The following is a 19,827-nucleotide window of genomic DNA, read 5'->3' as shown; positions in this document are numbered from 1 at the left end:
ATATCCCTAGAAATACAGCAATAATAACTGGCTGCCCTTTATTGATCCAGACCCTGCGGTAGGCAAAGAAGAGCTGGTTTTTAGTCAGAGGATAATCTCCGTTTGTCTTCATGATCTGGCATTTCCTGCAAGCCAGGCATGGGGCTCTGCACTAGAGCTGCAAATGCTGGGGGGGCCCTCACTGTCCCTTTTCTCTTCTCAGGGGGACAACGGGCATGTCCATGATGCAGTGTGACAGGCTTTACCACAGTTAGATAAAAGACTGCCAAGGGTAGGTTGGAGCTGGGAAAAGCCACTTAGGAACAGATTTTCAGGGGAGGTGATAGACAAGGGCAAAGCGAAGAATGAGGATGAGTGTGTCAAGTTTCAAAAGTGCCAGGAGGCACCACAGTGCATTCGGGAAACTACAGCAAGTTCATGACAACCGACAGCTGATCTCACAGCATCACCTGGGGATGGAGGCTGAGCCGCGGGGTTAACACTGGGGGTGAGATGGTTTGTATACTATGCCGAGGAGGTTTGGTTCTACACTGTATTGGCACAGGGAGCTACCGGAGGATTTCAAATATCAGAATCGTAACCATAATAGAGTATTTAATTGCATCCTAGCTTTCATCAAGTGTAAGATGCACTATAGTTTATGTTCGACTAAGAAAGGGAAATGCTGACAGTTAAACTAGGATATGTCATCAAGTGCAAGGTGAGTGCCACCTTAAGAGATATTAAAATGGGGGGGTGGAAAAATCTTAGAACTATAAATTGTGGTACTAGAATAATTAAGAACAATAATACAAGAACACTTGGAGCAACAAAAAAATGGATTATTGCTTACCCTGTGCCCCAAAATATATTAAGTCTCCAAAAATTTTATATCATTTGATAGGTCGGATATATATAAAATTACATTTAAAGTTTAAAAAATATCAGCAAATATTTTCATTTAAATGCAAATTTCAAAGAAAATCTACTTTTCCAAACACGACATTTTATCCTACTGTTTTTTAAATTGTCGACAACTGATATAATGTTTAGCGAGACTATAAATGTTTGATCGAAAAAAATGATTAATAGATGTAGGTTCAAATTATTATGTTCCATTAAAAATGATTTAGTCTTTGATGAACATCTGTTTGGTAATATGTTGTATCCAGATATAGTAAATTAATGACATATATAAAATTATAGGGAAATGACACCTTCCGTTCCATTATGAGTAGAGCTTTTAAAATGCTATTTGTCACAACCTGTCATCTTGTCATTATGTAGCATTATGTAACATTTAAAAAATGTATACTCTTCACTTTGAAGTTTTAGAAATCTAAAATATGACTTTCTATGGTTTGTGTTTTCCATATTCCTTTAATGCCAGTTTGAACAAATCCACATGCTTTGATTTGAAGGTAATAAATTCCTCTTATTTGGAAAAATGATGTTTATTTTTGTTCTCTCACCCTTAGCAGGTGGTTTCATTTTAGCACACTTCAGAGTTATAATTTCATGCTTATTAAAACATTTACTATGATCTACATAGATGAATGAAACTTTTATTTTATTAAATTATTTGCCAAAAAATCTGTTATTTTTAAAAATGTATTTCCTTTGAAGGGTTATTTTAGAGCATTCAGAGAGGATCTAGGAGTGTGGTATTACGCAATTTTTAAGTAGGTATTAAATGGTTATTTATATGATTGTTTCTTTAAGGCTTATGTATATTGTCCATTATATGCTATAAAATATTTTGAAAGTAAATTTAAGGTATGTTTTACATAGTTTATTTTTTGGAAAAAATTATTGAAATGACTTATGAAATTCAGTATACTCTCAACATTAATTATTTCTGAAATTTACAAAATTGTCTACTGAACCTATTATATGGCAGATATTTTCCAAAGTGGTGGTATCATGATATATGCCAACAACAGTTTAGATTTTTTGTTTTGCTTCTCAATCTAGCTCAGACGAAGTACAATTAGCCTTTATAATTTTAGCCATTCTAATAGATATGTAAGCATCTCTCATTTTGATATTAATTTGTATTTCTTTAATGTCTAAATGTTGAGAAATTTGTCATGTGCTTATAAGCCATCCATATCCTTTTGGTGACATGTCTCTTCAATAATTTTCTTCACATGTAAAATTGGATACTCTGTTTGGTTATTACTAAGGTTTTTTTATTTTTATTCATTTTTTAATAATCAGAGTAGATGTCCATTATCAGATATATAATTTGCAAATCCCTTCTCCATCTTTACGGTTTCTCAATGGAGCTTTGGTAGCTGTGTCTTTCAAGAAATGTGCTACTTCTTTCCTGGTACACGGAGGTATGACTAGAACATTATCAATGTTGACCTTTGCAAAGAAAATCATGGCTTAAGATATATGTAGTCTGCGGTTGTTGGGAGTGTTGTGTAATATCAAGCATATCTAGTTAGTTGATAATTTTGTTCAAGTCTTACATATCTTACCAATTTGATGACCATTTGTCTATATAATCTTAAAATAAAGGTGTTGAAATTTTTTTCCATTTCTCTTCTAAGGTAGAAGTTATAATTTTTGTTCTTAGTTTTCCCCTATATATCCCCAAATCTGTTATTAAGTATTAAAAGTCAATAATTATTATACTCCCTGAGGAATTCATCCTTTTACTCTTCTGTAATTTTGACTGGATCTTTATGTCTGATAATGAAATTTGCTTTAAAATCACTTTTCATTATCTTGATATAACCACCAAAGTTAAGGTGATTAGTGTTAATATAGCATATTTTTCTTTTACTTTTTTTAAAGCACTTCTATATAATCCTGACCAAAAAAAAAAAAAAAAAAAAAAAAAAAAAACAGCTTTTTAGCTCTGGAAGCATCTTTCTAAATTATCTTTTTTTTTTTTAAATGAAGCAGTAGCAATTTTTGTTAAGGGACCTAAACTGAAAGTAGGTTTAGAAATTTATTTATTTATTTATTTATTATTTAGGAAAAGATTTTATTTTGTTTATTGACAGCAAGAGAGAGAGAGAGAGAGAGAGAGAGGAAGCAACAAGCGGGGGGAATCACGTGCAAAGGGAGAGGAAGAAGCAAGCTCCTTGGGGTGCAAGTAGTCCCATGCAGGGCTGGATCCCTGTACACTGGAATCATGACCTCAGCCAAAGGCAAACATCTGCTTAAACAACTGAGTCATCCAGGCACCCCTAGAAAATTAAAAAAAAAAAAAGACCTTTTAAAAACATTTTGTTTTTTCTTTTTTTTTAATATTTATTTATTTGACAGACAGAGAGAGATAGGAAGAGGAACTATAAGCAGGGCAGATGGAAAAAGAGAAGCAGGTTTGCCACTGAGCAGAGAGCCTGATGTGGGGCTCCATCCCAGGACCCTGGGATCATGACCTGAAAAGAAGGGACACTTATGGAGGAAGCCACCCAGACAACCTCTTTTCTTTGTTTTTAATATATGGCAACTGATGCTTCCCAGCCACGAGGAGCATATTACCCATTGATTAAATCTTTGATAACAACCTATTTTAAAAAGGTGTGTAAATATATACTTACTCAGATTTATACACTTTTGTGTTTTTTCTTCATAGTTTGGGGCTGGACCCCATGGTCACAAAAACTGCTTTCAGCCTTTGCCTTCCCATCTTTGATACCAGGTATTTGGTTAGCAAAGCAAATTAGTATCAAAATTAATAAGCCCTTGGCATCATATCTCTGGAGCAGGGGTTGCTCTTAGCCAAGGCCCAGAGCAGTTGACCTCCCCTCGCTAGTGCTATAGCCCCAAGGACTAGGTCCCTGCCACCAGAACTCAGTCTTACATGTTATGCTAAGCAGACAAAACCAAAACAGGAAAGCTCCCACACCTTTCACTGGCAGGCCTCATCTCCCACTCCCTCGACATCCAGGCAGTACCAGATGCCAGGGAGGGGTCTTGGTCCAACATATGGGAGGGAAGGAAGTAGCCACGAGCAAGTACCCTGCCTCTCTGTGCCTTTTTTTCATGAGCAGGTTGTAAGGAGGAGGAAGAGGAAGGGGAAGAGAGGTGAAACTTCAAGGGGTGAAGGCCTCAGGTAGGCAGCTGGCACCTGTCAGTAGGAAAGGGACAAAGGAGAAGGCAGTGAGTCTTGCAGGGAGGGTGGGGGGTAAGGGTTACAGCTTATGACGGAATCTGGACAGGAGTAATAGGGATACTAGTCATTTGAGTCCACCATTGGCAAGCTGGGCTGGGTGTCAGGGCAGATAGGCCTCCCTGGGCAACGGCACATGAGAGAAGTTGGAATTCTTCTCTGAGGAGCAGGTGGAGCTTTGGGTGTTGGGAAAGCATAGACAGTATTGTTCCAGGGCCAAGGACAGGTCCGGGTACTCCTGGTTGGAGGTCAAGGCCACAGTATGATCCAGGTCTTCTACCAGCAGCTTGAAGGAACCACATGCCAGCCACCCCTCATTATTGTGTATAACTCTCTGGTACACTTATTGGGTTATTTGATCAAATGACTCCTTCAGCAGCTTGAAAACCACCTCCACAGGCACTCCAGGATATGGGAGGCTTCCAGAGTGAAGATTTTGCACAGGATCACCCTAAAGACCAGAAGTAACTCTGGTAGATGTAGATCTGGTCAAACATGGCCTTAGGGACCATCCACTTCACAGGCAGTCCACTGTTGGTTGTCTTTTTATAGTAACTGATGTGGTGATATCTCTGGCAAGGCTGAAGTCTGAGATCTTCATCATGTTGTCCTTTGTCACCAGCACTTCCCTGGTGGCCAGGTCTGGGTGTATTCACTTCTTGGAGGCAAGGTACTCCATGCCTCAGTCTACCTGATAGGCACAGGATACCAGGTCCTTGGAGGAGAGTTGCTCTGCTGCATTGTGACTGATATTGTAACAGTACTCCAGGTCAGGAGGCCTCTGGGCCTGCAGGTACTCCTGTATGTTGTCTTTGGAGGCATATTCCATGAGAGTGTACGAAGGACCGTCCTGTGTGCAGGACCCAGCAGGTTGATGGTGTCCTTGTGCTGTCCAATCATCTTCATCATCTCCATTTCTGAGATTAGGTTTGACAGGTCTTTCTCTGTTGCATCTGACTTCAACATCTTCACAGACACTTTAGTCAAATGGTTAGATTTGTCTTTGTCCAGCCCAATGGCCTCCTCCAACACCACCTGCCCAAAGTAGGCCTGTCTTAGGGGTCTGCCTAAACTGCCTACAACCAGCCTGTCTCAAGGCAGTTATGAACTCTAGATTATCCTCAAAAACATTAAACCACAAGCTAAAAATTCTCTTCACTAGGTCTCTGTCACAGGTCTAATTTTCTTATCTTTCATCATTTATCTTTTTCCTAATTCTTATTTTCAGTATAGTTTATTTTGCTTCCAGGTGGTTCCCCTGGTTTCTGTATACTGTTTCATAGGGAAGAATTATCCTGTCATAAAATTATTTCTTGAGCATTCATTACATCTCTCAGTTAAAATGGGTTCTTTTATGGTATTGATTCATTTGAGTTTTCTCAAAATGGGAAGAATTTTCTAAATGGTGTTTTCCTCAAGGTTCAGAGTATGTCTTAGCCTCATCTTTAAGCTTTTAGAAATTCACTTTACAAATTCTTGTCCCTCTTTTTATCTTTTTAAAATAAAATGTTTTATTTTTACTATTTTTTTATTTGAGTATAGTGATATTCAGTGTTACATTGGTTTCAGGTTTTCAATATCTCCATACATTATTCTATGATCACTACAAATATAGCCACCATCTGTCACCATATAACACTATTATATTATCATTGATTATATTCTCTACAGTGTCCCAGATCTCTTTATAAAATCTCTAATTTTTATGTTTTCTGTTATTCTAATTTTCAACCATCATTTTACATGGTTACTTTAATAAAATATGCCTGATTACACACTCTTTGCTGAAAACCATAGCATTTGATTTATAGTAGTCTTCTTCTCTTTTTAATTAACATATAATGTATTATTAGCCCCAGGGGTACAGGTCTGTGAATCGCCAGGTTTACACACTTCACAGCACTCACCACAGCACATACCCTCCCCAATGTTCATAACCCCACCACCTTCTCCCTACCCTCCCCACCCCCCGGCAACTCTCAGTTTGTTTTGTGAGATTAAGAGTCTCCTATGGTTTTTCTCACTCCTGATCCCATCTTGTTTCATTTACTCTTTTCCTGTCCCCCAAACCCCCACATTGCACCTCCATTTCCTCATATCAGGGAGATCATATGATAGTATCTTTCTCTGGTTGACTTATTTTGCTAAGCATAATACCCTCTAGTTCCATCCATGTCATCGCAAATGGCAAGATTTCATTTCTTTTGATGGCTGCATAGTATTCCGTCGTGTATATATATATATATATACACCATTCATTTGTTGATGGACATCTAGGTTCTTTCCATAGTTTGGCTATTGTGGATATTGCTGCTATAAACATTTGGTGCACGTGCCGCTTTGGATCATATACTAGTCTTCTTTACCTCTATCAGAACCCCAGGAAGCTTTATTTATTTATTTACTCACATAAACACATGATCCAACACAACGTTTTTTGATGTTCAAATGTATTCTGTCTTAGCACTTAACACTATGCTTACTGTTCTCTTTCACTGTCTGACTAAATCCTCATCATCACTATGCCATTTAATCAGAAAGAACATTTGAACTCAGAGTTCTCTCCATATCAGGGAATGAAGACTCCTCCCTTCTGTTTGTGCAGGTAAAATAAATGTTGATATTGTCTGTCCTGCACATACCCCATCCTGTTCATCGGAATATTCACCATCAAAATATATACAAAATAAAAACCATACCTCACCACTTCTATTACCACCCAGCATGCTAAAAACACCATCATATGTTCCTGAATTATTGACTTGATTGATAGCCCCACTTCCACACATACTGCACTCCTTTCTCCTTGCAAATTTATTTTGGTACATCAACTTAACCTAAAAATCAAGTCAGATGATTTTATTCTACTGTTGAAAGTCTTTTGGTATCTTCCCCTTTCATATTAAATAAAAACTGAAGGCGTTTCAATGTACTGGAAGGTCATACATCAATACGTTCTTCCTCTCTCCACCACTATGAACTCCTCATTGGCCTCCTTGCTTTTCCTCAAAAGTAACAGACCAGCTGTTCACAAAAAGTCTATATACTTACTTGCTCTGCCTAGAGCAATCTTTTCCTTTAATATTTGTATAACACCCTCCTTCACTTCCTGGGTCTTTGTGCAAATAACATCTCATAAATGAGATATAACCACCCAACACAAAATAAAATTAACTTTCATCCCAGCATTCTCCAATGGCTTTTACCTTTCTTGTATTTCTTTGTAACACTTATCACCATCATCAACCATCAATCATTTTTCTATTACTGGTTTATTTCCTTATTTGAGACAGAGAGAGAGAGAATTGGGAGGGGGTGCAGAGGAAGAAGAAAACACCCAACTGCCTAGAAAGCCTGCTGGGGAGTTACATCCCAGGACCCTGAGATCATGACCCAAGCCAGAGGCAGTCACTCAATGGACTGAGCCACCGAGGTGCCCCTCTATTATTGCTTTATTTCACTATTATATTTCAAAAGAATGTAAGCTCTTTTTGGTCAGCTATTTTATATGTTTTATTAATTGAAGTATTCTCAGAAAGGTAGCTGGCAGATTGTAAGGGATCACTAAACTGTATTTTGTTGTTATTATTGGGCTCCTTTATGGGCTTTACCTCTTACGCTAGAAGTCTATCCTTCAGATGTAAGCAATAAGAATAGAGCCCTGCTGCCAGGTTCAAATGAGTAAAAAGCCTGTATTAAGTGGATATTTTAAAAGCTAAATGAATGGCTTAATAGTTGTATATAGGGGGAAAGGGAACATATTTTCCACTGTTTAGAAGTGGAGTTCTTTTATAGAGTTCTTGTACAAGCCTACACTATTGAACGATAATGGGCAGTTGTACATTACAATTATACAAACACTTTGGTAATTTATATCCTTTTTTTTGTAATTCATGACTGGATCATTTGATTCCTTAGGAGCATTACAGCATTTTCAACTTTTCATGTTCAATAAACTTATTGGGGTTGCTACATTTTTATTCAAATGGAGAAATAGTCATGTTTTAATCTAAATAAAGTGTTATTGATTGTGTTGTTTTCTAGGAATGAGTCGCACACGCTAGTTTAAAGTTTTGTTAAATTCCCAAGTCTGTCACCGATAAAAGCCTTTTGTAGATTAGTAACTTGATCAAAACAGAAAAGTTATGTAACACTCAATTGTTATACTATCTTTTGTTTCCATCTTGCATTGTAATAACGCCCATCTTAACTCTATTTAAGAAAAGTCATCGCCAGATGGCTTTCTGGCATTGGTTGCATGATATGAAATCTAGTATAACTAAAAGTTTTTGGTTTTAGTAGCATATAAATCAATTTAGAAAAATATATGTATTTGAATATAAGATAAAGTTTTAAATTATTTGGCAATAGTAAAACTAAACTTTTTTTGTAAATTTTTATTTTCTAAAATTTCATTGAGCTCTTTTGCAATAAGAAACAAGTTACAAAAAGTTAAGGTTTATTTACCCCAATTCTAAATTATTTGGAATATAATCACAGAGGTTGAAGTATTTAAAATATTGAACCCCAAATATTTTATTAGGTAAATTCATGAATGCTGAGCATTCACTGTTAAAATATACTAATACTATTGATAGACTGGTAGAAGCCTAAAATCAAATATTTATTAAATATTTATATCCATATCTTTTCATGGCTTGGTAATTCATTTCTCTAGCATTAAATAATATTCCATTGTTTGCATGTACTACACTTTATTTGACCTTTCACCTATGGAAGGACATCTTGGTTGCTTCCAAGCTTTTGTCAGTTATGAACAAAACTACTATAGACATCTTTGTGGGTATAGATTTCATCTTCTTTGGATAAATACCAAGAACTGCTACTGCTGAATCATCTGGCAAGAATATGTTTAGTTTTGTAAGAAACTGCCAAGTTGTTTTCCATTCTTTATTCTCAATAGACATGGAAGAACATTCCTGTTGCTCCACATCCTCACCAACATTTCGTGTTCTGTTGTCAGTGTTCTGGATTCTGGGTATGTACTGGTGTCTCTTTTTTGTTTTAATTTGCATTTTTCCTGATGACATATGATGTGAAGCATCTTTTTATATGCTTATTTGCCATCTGTAATATTTTCTTTTGTGAGGTATCTGCTAAGGTCTTTGGCTCATTTTTAATCAGGTTTTTCCCCCATTGTTGAGTTTTAAGGGGTCTTTGTGTATTTTTGATTAACAGTCCTTTGCCAGATGTGTATTTTGCAAATTTTTTCTCATAGTCTGTGCTTTGCCTTTTCATTCTCTTGGCATTGTGTTTCACAGAGTAGACATTTTTAAATTCAGTGCTTGTGCTTTTGTAGCTAAAGTTATTGCCAAAACCAAGGTCATTTATATTTTCTTCTATATTACCTTCTACATGTTTCATGTTTAGGTTTATAATCCAATCTGAGTTAATTTTTGTGAAGAGTGTATGATGATATCTGCCTGGATTTATTTTATTTTATTATTTTATTGTATTTTTTTTATTTTATATTTTTACATTTAGCTTCACCATTACTCCAGAAGAACCATTTGTTTAAAAGATTGTATTTTGCTTTCTTGTATTGCTTGCTTGCTTTTATATTAAATATAAAATATAATTGATAATATATATTCTGTTCCTTTAATCTAGTCTTTCTGTGGTATTACAATATCTTGCTTACAATTATCGTTATGGTAAACTTTTGATTTTATTTATTTATTTGACAGAGATGGATTACAAATAGGCAGAGAGACAGACAGAGAGAGAGATGAGGAGAATCAGGCTCCCTGCTGAGCAGAGAGCCCAATGCGGGACTCGATCCCAGGCCTCTGGGATCATGACCTGAGCCAAAGGTAGAGGCTTAACCTACTGAGCCACCCAGGTGCCCCATCGTTATGGTAAACTTTGAAGTCAGTCCTCAGTCTTTGTTCTCCTTCAACACTATGTTGACTATTGTGAGTCTTTGCCTCTCCATATAAACTTTAAAGTAAGTTTGTTAATATTAAAAAAAAAAGAACTTTCTGGAATGCATTAATTGTATAGATAATAACTTGGAAACCAGTGACCTCTTGAGCTTAGCAGGGGATAGACCATGGACATCAGTTGTCACAGTGGTGCCTCTGGCAGAACCTATTGCAAATCCCTAGGCAAAATGAGACCTCAAGGATCTGAGAGATGTCTAAGAAGTACTTGATACATCCCTTGGGTATGGTTTATTGAAGTGTCCACCTGTCTGAAAGCTGGGGAATCTACATAAGGGAGGGAAAATTAGTTATGATAAAACATATCAACAAACATGAATAAATTTTGTAAAACTAATTGTCATGGCTCATATACAGTATGACCAACAGAGGGACAATCAAAAGGAAAGCATCAGTTATGTTTATTGTAAAATTTTTTATTCAAAATAAAGCAATGTGAGGGGAGCACACTATGAGAAAATTACCATTTTTTAAATGGTAAACATCTTACCAAATGGAATAGGTTTTATATTCTAAGTAGTATATTGAAAAGTAAAACATTGGGGCGCCTGGGTGGCTCAGTGGTTTGGGCTGTTGCCTTTGGCTCGGGTCATGATCTCACGGTTCTGGAATCGAGCCCCACTTCGGGCTCCCTGCTCCGCAGGAAGCCTGCTTCCCTCTCTCTCTCTCTCTGCCTGCCTATCTGCGTACTTGTGATCTCTGTCTTTCAAATAAATAAATAAAATCTTTTTAAAAAAGAAAAGAAAAGTAAAACATTAAAAAATAAAATTTTAATTTAAAAAAATTATGTAATTTTTAAAAAAGGTTAAAAATAGCAGAACCATTTTTCTTATAACTGGAAAATACATTGTATATATATCTATCAAAAATAACTTGTCATGGGGGTGCCTGGGTGGCTCAGTGGGTTAAAGCCTCTGCCTTCGGCTCAGGTCATGATCCCGGGATCCTTGGATCAAGTCCCACATTGGGCTCTCAGGCTCAGGTCATCAGCAGGGAGCCTGCTTCCTCCTCTCTCTCTGCCTGACTCTGCCTACTTGTGATCTCTGTCAAATAAATAAATAAAATCTTTTATAAAAAAAATTAAAAAAAAATAACTTGTCATGTCTGGAATCAGGAGCATATGGAAAAAAATAATATCTGAGGACAATACTTCTGCCATGTTTTGTGCCTTGTTAATATTTTTAAACAGTCAGGCAACTTTTAGCTTTATTGAAATACCTGCTAAGATACCAGCAGTGCCTATGACTATAAAAATTAATTGCAAATATTCAAAATGTTTACTATGGTGTCACTATTTAGGGCCACCACCAAGTATGTTTCAGAAGTAAGCATAACTGTTACTCTTCTGTAAGGCAAAAGGGCATATTTTCAGGAGTTCCATCTGCTGTACCAGGAGGTGAATCAAGTAATGATTTTTGTCTATAAAATAATTCACTTTTCAATCTAATATTCCTCATTCCACATTATAATAATAAAAACTAGGAGACTAAAACAAACAAACAACTACAACTACAACAACCAGCTTTTCCTTCAGTGGAAAAGTAAATATAACCTTATGAGTAGCCTGAAATTTATTTTTAAATATTTTTAAGATAAGCGATTTTGTTAGAAAACCATATATTTTTATATTACTAAGAAATAACAGGCAAAGTTTTATTAACTTCTAAAAAGTCTAGTTACTTTTATTTATCTATTAACTCATCTCTTTATGAAGTAGAACATGATCACACCTATTGTATCTACCCAAGTTTGTATGCTTTAGTTATTTTATGTTTGCTATTTCCTTGCTTAATTTTTACAATATTTGATACATAATAGTATCTTTAAGTCCTTCTATGGTTTCACAGAATTTGTTTGAACTTCATAAAAATATACCATACTTTTTGCACTGTCCTTGTTTTAATTCTCTATTAACTTTCCAAGATTTATTCACTTTAGAGTGTGTAGCTATCATTTATTTTTATTCCTCCATAATGCTATGTTTACAAATTTGTATTTATCTGTACTTTTAAAAATATCTTAATTATATACAATTTCTCATCTAATGTAACACTCATGTTACTTCTACACTTATCAGATATTATGTAACGGATAACCACAACTCAGCAACAATATAACACCATTTTTCAAAATTAAATGGCTTACCAGAATTCTTTAATTCTATCCTTTATTTGTATTAGATGACCCTTTATTCTGGTATTTGGCATTGTTCATATGGAGGAAAGCTTAAAAGTTGATATTCCATAAATAGAAGGATTTATTATGATTAATTATTTTCATTTAGAATGCATAGAATATGGTTGATTTAATATTTCTTTCTTACTCTCTGCCTGGAACATAGTGCTATCTATGTAATAGCCACTAAAATATTAAGTTAATCACCTAGACTTTAAACTGCATATTAATAGGAATAACATACAGAAATCTTCTCAGATTGGGACACCTGGATGGCTCAGTCAGTTAAACGCCTGAGCCTTTAGCTCAGGTCATGAGCTTAGGGTCCTTGGACTCAGTTCTGCAACACATTCCCTGCTTAGCCAGGAGTTTGCTTCTCCCTCCCTCACCCTGCTGCTCCCCCTGCTTGTGCTCTCTCTCACTCTCTCTCTTACAAATAAATAAAATTTAAAAAAATAAATTCTTCTCAGATAGCTAATATAGAATATCATCTTTGTATTCATCAAAGGGAAAGTGCCATATAATAATGAATTCAGACTACTTCAAATTCATTTTTTAACCAGTAAGAAAGTACTGGAAACAAGCCAAAAATGTCTTCAATGAATCAAAGAAATAGATTGATTTTCAATATCTTAATGTTTCTAAAATAAATTGCAAGATTTTTATACTAGATATCAGTGTAAATATTCATTATACAAGGATATTCTAAAAATAAACCTGAGAAAACTACTTGACATATATGATGACAAAAACGAGTTTGACAAAAGTCAGTTTGGGTAAAACTTACAACACCTACCACCTGAAACTCTTGTTCTATAATTTAATTATTTTAATTTACAAAAATACAAAAATAATATATCAGAGTAAGTCTATTGATAGCTTTGAAGGTATGCTCTGGTTGTGCACTGTTTACTATTGAAAGGGGAATCAAATATGTGATGCTTATGGTGTGACTATATTAAAATTCAACAAGTTCAAAGCATGCGAGGAATAGAATAAAGACAAAAGATGACCCTTACTTATCCTAAAGATAGACAATGGTATATATGTGCTAGTTGGGGAGAGAATCCAGTCAGTAGATGGAGGATGTGGTAGTGGAAAAAAAAAGACACAACGTTTTGGTTGAACGTTTAGCACTATATTTAACAAAGTGAAATTGTGTGTTAATAGCCTTCAATAAAATCCAAAAAGTATTTTCAATTCATTGAAGATTATTTAGGAAAATCTTGAAAAATACAACTTGACAAGGATTCCAATAAAAGATTCATGAGCAATACAAGTTTCAGAATTTTTAGTATATTTTCCCTAAAAAGCCATTTGATTTAAATTAAAAAGAATTTGATTTACCTGCCACTTAAATAAGAGGAAATTATTTGGTTTTGTAATAAGTCAATAAAATAAATTAACATATCTTTAGAAAACAGATATGCACACTAATTTAAAAATAATAGTGCTTAAGCTGTTCAGCAAACATTTGTAAAATTCCTTGCCATCAGCTAGCTCTGCAGTTCTGCTAGGTGAGTAAGGCCATGTATGTTACTGCTCAGAGTACTGACACAAAGCAATTGTCCCCTTCACATCCATTTTTTGCTGTTGATATGTCATGCTATGTTGTTTAGAGATACATAGATGGCCCTACATGAAGGCCTTTTTGTGTGTGTATACGGGTGACTGTGATTTAACTTTCAAATAAGATGGCTCCTGATTTACAATGATTCAACTTGTGATATATTTGGCAATGATGTGAAAGTGAAAGTGATTCAGTAGAAACTGTACTTTGAATTTTGAATTTGGGTCTTTATAAAAAGGGCCAGTGACATGTGGTATGGTGCCGTCTTGTGATGCTGGGCAGGGGCAGTGAGCCACAGCTCCCAGTTAGCTAGAAGATTACAGGGGTGAACACCTGATATTCTTACAACTATTCTATATATAACCATTCTTCTTTTTTTTAGTGTAATATTTAATAAATTGCTTGTGATATTTGATACTTTGTTATAAAACAGGCTTTGCTTAAGATGATTTTGCCCAAATGCAGGCAAATGTAAGTGTTCTGAGTATGTTTAAATAAGCTTAAGGTAAGCTATGATATTTGATAGTTTAGGGGTATTAAATGCATTTTCAATTTTTTTTTGTGTGTTTCTCTGTACATAGCCCCCTTGTAAGCTGAGGAACATCTCTATATGTATATGTAGCCTTGGTATGGCTTACATATTATTGGCATGAAACATCTAGAACAGTACGTGTGCCATATAATTGTCTACAACATCAAAAAAGTTTCTTGAAAACTTGTGCCAAAGGGGTTATGTCTTTAAGGATTCTTATTTCAGAAGGGTTCTCTCAAAACGTAAGATTTTTCAGAAGTTAAGTGAAAATCTGACCAAACTAAACATTTTTCCATTTTCCCTAGTGAGCAAAGATAGCTAAAAAAATCTATCTGCCATTTTCAACACTGTACTCAATGATTGTAATTCTAATTTAAGAACAGATTATTTATATCAAAACCACATGTTGGCCTAATCTTACACAATATTCATAAATCTCACTCAGAGCCTTGGACACTTTTATTTGTTGAGTCTATATGGTACTACGGACATTCATCTTTTTTGACCTCATAGCTTCATGTATGTCTATACTTTTGAAAATACATGCATCATAGTTCCATTGTAAAATGTCTGGGTTATAAAATGTGCTATGCTATCAAAATGGTAATAAGAACATACAAATGACCTGATGTAATGAACTGGACCAGATTGCCAGATATCACATTTCATACCAGAAAGATTCAGTGGTAAGTTTTAAAATGGCCAGCTATACTTCGACTGAATTATAACTCATTTAACTTCTTTCTTTGTGTCCAGTATTATACATTAGTCAGTATTATAGTAAATAAGTACTTTGGACAGATGTAAATATGCTGTAATAAAAAAAATGTTTTTCTTCTTTCTTTTAGTCCTTTTTACTTGTAAGACTAGCCACAAATACCATGCCTCCCCCAAAATAATTTGCAATCCAAATTTATCTCTAAATGAATTTATTGCACAGAAAAAAATATATATATATATACACTTACAGTAGACATGTTCAAAAATAGTTACACAACAGCACGGCCCTAAATGTAAGCAGTATAGTTCTTTTGTTTTTGTTTTGTTTTTTCTTTAAAAAAAAGAGGAGGTTATGTGAAATATTGGAATTTTATTTCGAGGCCTAGTATTTCAAGACAGTTAACCACACTTACGGTGTCAACAGCCTCTTGTTGGCAGTATGATTTTATTGGCTCCATGGAATAACAGCAAGGATTTACTATTGCTTCTTTCTTTTATGACACACACAGAAAAAAAAAATTGACACATTTGCTCAAGACCATCCAGAATCATTTTAACCTATCAAAATTGATGGGAGGCCTTCACTGCCAAAGTCACTGCTGGGTTTTCACAATTCATTGCAGACAATCTGCTACTCCCATTATGATAAAGGAGAGAAGAGTCATAATCAGGGAAGAAAGCTAGATTAATACTTGTAATTATCATTGAATTATTTAGCCTGCTATAGGATTATTATTAGTAGTGTCATTTGATAATTTTCTCTCATTTTATTAAACACAACTGTGAGTAATTACCCTACCTAATATTTCTCTGTATTGGCTGACTAGCTAGCAAACATTCATGAAAATATCCATTAGCCACACATATAAAATGCTGCATTATGATGCTGTTGAATCAGAACATACCACTACCTGATCCTGTATCTCTTTGAGGATTTGCAAATCAATTAATTCTATGTTTATTGGATTCTTCCCATACAATTAGAAAATTTATAATAGAGTCCATGAACATTATTAGTTTTACCATTTTAAACCAGCAATCACACTTTGATTTTTACAACAAAAGCAGAAATATAAAAACACACACATTTGGATCAGTTTTCTGTTAGTCTGTCTGGACTTCAAAATCCTATTCCTCAAGATAATGCACACCAAAGTTCTGGATTAAACAAGAAATTAGATGGCACCTGAACACTTGGTTTAATATTCTCCAAAGGACTATGCAACCTATTTCTTACATTATGACATTGTTTTACAAAGATCCACACTTTTATAATGTTAGTATTTTTAATAATCAATAAAGTCAATTAATCATGATTAAAAATCAAACATAAAAATTTCTACTTTTTGCTTTTGCCCCCTCCATTTAGAACTTATTTATAGCCTGATAATTCAAAGGTCCCTATGTTTATGAAAAAATCTGGACAGAAATAGCTCTAAGATCCCATTCAGAACTTGATATTAATCTAAGTCTTTTGGCTCCATTTATCCTGAGAGCAAAGAGTAGGACAAAGGATTTGAGTACTGTTAGTTTATCTGGGAGATTATCCAAGGTAGAAAAGAATGGGAAAGTGAGACAGTGAAGAAGCAACTTTGTCAAAGAGGTACATTGTTGATATAATTGTTGTAGATAGAAAATGAAGGCTTGCTTTTACTGAAAGGTCCTGAGAAACTTCTTTAAGTTGTCCTCATGAAGACCAGAAAACTGACAATTTTATCTATGGTTCTTATTTCCACTTCACTGAGAGCTGTCCTCAGAGGACATTAACTCTCCTACACTTTTGGGTTGTGTTGGAGACATTCTAAAATGAGAGAGAGAACATGAGATGCTATCAGTGTTAAGTAACTGCAATTTCCCATGGAACTATCCACCACAGGTTTGGCTATAATCAGGTGTTGGGCCTTGATATCAGAGGGATTTGAGGCAGTATCATTTTAGGTTAATCATTATATCTGAAATTTCCAAAAACTTCAACTGATGAAACTTTGATTATAAATCTATAAATATAACAATAAATCTACAGTATTCAAATTATTTTCATAGAAATACACAGACAAAGCATCAATTGATTAATATTTAAATGTTACAAAATACTGAACTGAAAGAATTTGGTCATATAACAAACGTGTAAGAAGTAGAACTTAGGTTTAGGTTAGAACTCAGGATGCATTTGAGACTCAGTTAAGAAATTGAATGGAGGGACGCCTGGGTGGCTCAGTGGGTTAAGCCACTGTCTTCGGCTCAGGTCATGATCCCAGGGTCCTGGGACCGAGCCCCAAATCGGGCTCTCTGCTCAGCAGGGAGCCTGCTTCCTCCTCTCTCTCTGCCTGCCTCTCTGCCTGCTTGTCATCTCTCTCTGTCAAATAAATAAATAAAATCTTAAAAAAAAGAAATTGAATGGATGTCTGACTATCTTATAGGTTTGCTAAAAGTCAGTGACTTTGTGTTCACGTGTGGCTATGCAGGAATTTTTAACTTTCTCTAAGAAGTTATTAGATTTGATTATATAATGGCAGTAAAGGATGGGGAAAAGCAAAGTACAAACCCCATAAAGACAAAGACACTGAGTATGAGAAAAGAGTAATAGATAAGAAGAATCAATGCATTTGAGGAAAATGGGAATTGAAATACACAATGATTGTTGATTTTTTTAGATGGAGAAAACAAAACTAGCTTGCAAGAAGGAAATAACAGAAGACATGTTGTGATGTGAGACAGAATCCTGGAAAAGGCAGTAAATAAAGGAGTAGGGAGAGCATATCAGGTAAATTGGATAGGTAGGAGTTAGGAGATAATTGCTTGATAAATTTTATATGGCCCACTTAAATGCACAGATTTCTCTTCTTTAGTTTATATGGAGAACAGGGTGTCCTTTCTCTTCCCTTTCAGAGCACCAGAGGTGTACTCTTTCAGACTGAAAACCTGAAAAGCTCAGGACTCAGTTGCTTAAGCACAGCTGAGAGGACATATTTCAATTAAGATTTACATTTTGCTGTATGTAGTAGACTGTCAAAAGTGTTTTAACCATATTTTTTCATTTAACAAGAAGACTACAGAGGGTATTTTCTGGTGTTGGTTCAGAGTGTCCATCCCTCTGAACAGATTTTTCTCTCAAAGTCCGGGGCAAGAAATCAATTGTTACATATGTATTCACTAAAAAAGCAGCTGGAAGTTGCTGAGCACTGTGGCCCATGAGATCAAGGCACCAGCACACACTTGTGAGTGGTGAGCTCCCAAGGCTGGAGGAAAATTCTAGAATAAAGTGCTCATTAGAGAACCATACCTTTTCTCCTGTTTCCTTACCTCTCTGCACTACCCTCTTGTATCCACAGCATTGGAAATGCTTTTAGCAACACACCACACTGAATCACCACAAATTATGTGATTCTCTTGGTGGAAAACCAAACACTGTGTAAAAACTGTTGTTTTCAGGTTCATGCGTCTGGATGGAAAATAATTCAGAATAAGCTGGTAGGAGTAGCCAAGAGAGATTTAATCTTCTGTTTGGAAAAGGGCTTCTATATAAGTGAGTAGAGGAACCTTTAAGAATTATTCATGTTTAGGGGCACCTGGGTGGCTCAGCGGGTTAAGCCTCTGCCTTTAGCTCAGATCATGATCTCAGGGTCCTGGGATCGAGTCCCACATCGGGCTCTCTGCCTGTCAGGGAGCCTGCTTCCTCCTCTCTCTGCCTTCCTCTCTGCCTACTTCTGATCTGTCTCTGTCAAAGGAATAAATAAAATCTAAAAAAAATGAATTATTCATGTTTAGGGGCACCTGGGTGGCTCAGCGGGTTAAGCCTCTGCCTTTAGCTCAGGTCATGATCTCAGGGTCCTGGGATCGAGCCTCGCATCAGTCTCTCTGCTCAGCCGGGAGCCTGCATCTCTCTCTCTCTTTCTGCCTGCCTCTCTGCCTGCTTGTGATCTCTCTCTGTGTCATATAAATAAATACAATCTTTAAAAAAAAGGCAACCAAAAAAACATTTACAGTTTTGGACAGGAGTTTCCCTTACGTTTGGATAAGGATGCAAATTCAACTTCATAATAAATTACACTGCATCATAAAGATTAAAAGCACTCAGGGATTGCAATCTCTCCTCCCTCCACCCTATCGTACACACAGCTGCCCGACTAATCTTCCCAAAACACAAATTTTCATGTGCTGCTCTTCAAAACTAGCTTCCTGTCTTCCTGTTGCCTGAAAAAATAGTCTCAAATGCTTTTGTCTGGCATTCAGGGCTCTCTAGGATTGGCACTCTGGCCAACACATCACTGCTCATTTGTTCCACCACATACAAGTGGATCTCGGGCTAGTTATTCAGAGACCCACCTCCTCACGGACCCAGCAAAGGTCTCGTGCATCTACTAAACTCACGGCTCACTCAGTGATGTTCTCAAAGGCCTTTAGTGGGTGACATGCCACTGCTAGAGTCAGGAGCCAGTGTGAAGTTGCCGCTGCCTAAGTGCATGGACTGAAAGCAGGAACGTTGATTCTCCAGGAGAAAACTGGGGCATTGTTATGAGAAGGCAGATGGCAAAACCACCCAGGTCCCCTATGACTGCTTTAACACACTCTGGACAAAATTTAAGGAGACAAGTGAACGTATTAACTCCCACTTAGGCTGTAGAAGGCAAATGCAATGGAGGGAAGGCGTTATCTTCTTCTGGAACAAACCACTTAGCTCCAGCTACTTTTATAAATAGATCAGACCCTGTCCAGGAGCCCACTTAGCTGGGTTCATTTGTATACAATGTCCATA

Source organism: Mustela putorius, unplaced genomic scaffold, assembly GCF_011764305.1.
Source record: "Mustela putorius furo isolate JIRA1106 unplaced genomic scaffold, ASM1176430v1.1 tig00003881_pilon_pilon_pilon, whole genome shotgun sequence".
NCBI classification, from domain to species: domain Eukaryota; kingdom Metazoa; phylum Chordata; class Mammalia; order Carnivora; family Mustelidae; genus Mustela; species Mustela putorius.
The sequence above is the reverse complement of the archived record's forward strand: the minus strand, read 5'-3'. Positions refer to the sequence as shown.